Source organism: Leptonychotes weddellii, chromosome 1 (assembly GCF_054177405.1).
Source record: "Leptonychotes weddellii isolate Sample4059 chromosome 1, ASM5417740v2, whole genome shotgun sequence".
NCBI lineage: Eukaryota > Metazoa > Chordata > Mammalia > Carnivora > Phocidae > Leptonychotes > Leptonychotes weddellii.
In genome coordinates this window covers 143,072,947-143,076,413 of record NC_138369.1, presented here as the reverse complement: position 1 = coordinate 143,076,413, position 3,467 = coordinate 143,072,947, and positions in this window count along the sequence as shown.

Here is a 3,467-nt window from a genome sequence, read left to right as displayed (position 1 = left end):
GGGGGTGGGGGGATGGGTTAGCCTGGTGATGGGTATTAAAGAGGGCACGTTTTGCATGGAGCACTGGGTGTTATACACAAACAATGAATCATGGAACACTACATCAAAAACTAATGATGTAATGTATGGTGATTTACATAAAATTAAAAAAAAAAAGATGCACCAAGAACTTTGTAGGATGATGGGGACAGAGACAAAGAAACACTGTTCCCACTGTTCCCTATTTTTAGTGTTAACTGGTTTTGTATATTTTTTTAAGATTTTGTTTATTTATTTGACGGAGAGAAAGGGCACAAGCATGGGGAGGGTCAGAGGGAGAAGCAGACTCTCCACTGAGCAGGGAGCCTGACCGGGGCTCCATTCCAGGACCCTAGGATCATGACCTGAGCTGAAGGCAGACGCTTAACCGACTGAGCCACCCAGGTGCCCCAGTTTTATGTTTTAATCCAGAGGCTTAAAGTGGCTTGGAGAAGCACCAGTTTGTCAGATTGGTCCTGGTATTGTTTTCCTCGCATATAAATGGAAGTGATCACTTTCGATTAAGGGAATAGTGCTGTGTGACTAAGGGAATATGCTAGTTCTACTCATGTTACTCAGTAGCTGTATGACCTTGGGAAAAATCCCTCAATTTCTCTGGGCCTCAGGTTTGTTCTCCATGTAGAAAGGGGCTAAAATAAAAATACCTAAAGAACCTTCTTGTGTTAAATGTGTTATACATTAGTTTGATGTTATAGCCGTTAATTAACTGGCAATTGTTCCTTCAGTCACCTACTATGTTTGAAACATGGTGCTAGGTAATAAGATGGAGAGAAACAAAAGTCCCTGCCCTCAAGAATCTCTCTAAAAGTAAACGAGCACTCACAACGTAGGTTATTAAAAGTTAAGCTAGAGGTATGCCTTGGTTGCTATAGAATTTTGGAGGACAGACACTTCGTAGAATTCAGAATTTAGGCCAAAGCTCCTGTATTAACACTTTATTGAGCAGCAAGAAGAGGGGAAAACAAAGGTGATGCATTCATAATAAAACAAAGTTGAGGGCGCCTGGGTGCCTCAGATGGTTAAGTGTCTGCCTTCGGCTCAGGTCATGATCTCAGGGTCCTGGGATCGAGTTCCGCATCGGGTTCCCTGCTCAGTGCAGAGCCTGCTTCTCCCTCTCCCTCTGCCACTCCCTCTGCTTGTGCTCTTCTGTCTCTCTGTCAAATAAATAAATAAAATCTTTAAAAAAAAAAAACAAAGTTGATATCTTGGTCACACTAGATACCTCCAGACAGCTATATGAAAACCTCCGTGCTTTAGAATGTCTGAATGGGGCTGGTGCACAGGGAAGAGGAGACACGAGTCTACCTGTCTCTCGCTGGTTAAAGCTCTTATAATAAAGGGACTCTCCTCTTTTGTATCTCTAAATGATATAACGTGGACCCAGGACTGGGATTGTCAGAACTCAGACCCCACTGCATGATGCTTCATCTGACTCTGGGAGTGGCCAGTGCAGCTGGAAGTGAGAGGGCACAGCGGGTCAGGCCCGAGCGCCAGGGTCTCGGCAGGGCTAACATGGGGGTGTGATGGAGCCACGCCCTCACCTGGGCAAGGCTGAGAAAGATGGCAGGCCCAGCGGTTGTGTGTAGAGGAGGTCCAGAGGATGGCAGAGGAAGGGCTCTCCACTAGGCAAGTGACTGAGGCCTGCAAAGTAGGTGAGTTCAGCGAATCTGGAGAGGTGTAAGAACTGGGGCCAAAACTGGAGATTTGAAAAGTCTTCCCAGAGGAGGTGTTGCTTGAATTGTTGCCAGAAAGACAGCAGCTTCCAGGTAGACAAGCTGGAGGGAGGTGAGGGGTGGTGGGGGTTCACAACAAGCAATTTTCAGATCAAGAGACTAGGACTTGCAAAGGCACGGGGCTTGAAAGATCATCAGTCCAGAGAGCTGCAAGCCTAGCCTGGTTGGGGAATCGGAATGCCTGAACAACCAGAGGTCTCTTCATTCTGACCAGCCATCTACCATTGTCAATTACCAACAGAAATTGGACCAAAAAAAAACCCAAAAAGAAATTGAACCCACATGGGGCAGGAGAAATGGGAGATTTTGTTACATAAATATGTCATGTTGGAAAGATGACTAATCATCATCATTTATGTGTTCATTCCTTCAACTCATAGAACAAATACTGTGTATGGAATATCTTATTGTAGTCCAGCTTTGGACCACAGAAGAGAAGTCTCCTGTCTTCTACACAAGATGCTTTCTTTAGATATTCTGACACAAGGACATTTCCAGTGACTGCTGCTCAATCTTTTTAATTTCCTCTGTTTATGGTTTTGATTATCAGGGTATATATGTATGTATGTATATATATATATATATTCCCAGGTTTTCCTGACAGGGATTCATTAGTTCTTCATTCTATAGATCACCTTCTCTTATCATGCCATCTGTGAAATGAGCATGGCAATTTGTTAATTAAATATTGACTCGGAGTATTTTTACGCACTGACATGTTTAGTCATGAATAGGCTACTGCTGTTTTCTTGCCTTAAACAATGATAACACACATTCAATTGTTGTTCCCTATAAGAAAAAAATGTGTAAGAGGATTTTAATTCGTAATTTTGAATATCATCATTTGAGTTCATGTAAAAGATATTTCAGTGAGTCTTGAGTTTTTAGCAGGCTATTTGTGCTGCTGGATTTAGATGTCTAGGGATGAAGCAGAGTTGGTATGCCCACTGTAGTCACTGTCCTTCCCTCCACTCAGGTCCTTGCTTCCCTCTTTACTGGGCTTAGAGGTCATGGTCCATCATTGTAACATGTCCTTATATATACCCACAACTCCGCACATGCTTTTCCAGTCTACTCATCCAAAAAATATCTCCCAATTCTGATTAATCCAACTCTCTGCTTACTCCACACTTGTACCTGTGTTGTGGTTGAGGAAAAAGAAACACACACACACACACACACACAACTATGCTAATAGATCTCACTTTAAATTCATGATGAGTAATCTCTCACATGGGCCCATGGCAGTGCCTAAAAAGTCAACTACATTTTCTTATCCCTTCCTTCTCTCACTTTCCTAGTTAGGCATTTCAATATCTTCCTCTTTGACAAACCTCTAGGATATCCTCCTCCATCCTTACTTCTGACCAGTGGTTTTGGTTTCTATTTCCCTAAGAAAATAGAATTAATATGAAGAAAACTACACACTCCTAAACACATCTACCAGCCTAGTTATATTCATGCCCCTGTACACTCTCATTCTTCCTGTTATGCAAGGTATAAACTGTCTGGGCTCCTACCTAAGGACAACCCTTCATTTGCCACTGGACCCCATCCTCTTCATCTATATTCAAGGATATCACTACATTCTCTTTTCTCTCTCCTGCATCATCCATTTTTGCTCTCTCTGTGGTTCTTCCCATCAGCCTATAAACCTGCTATATTTCTCCCGTTTCAAAAGAAAGTGGGGGGAGC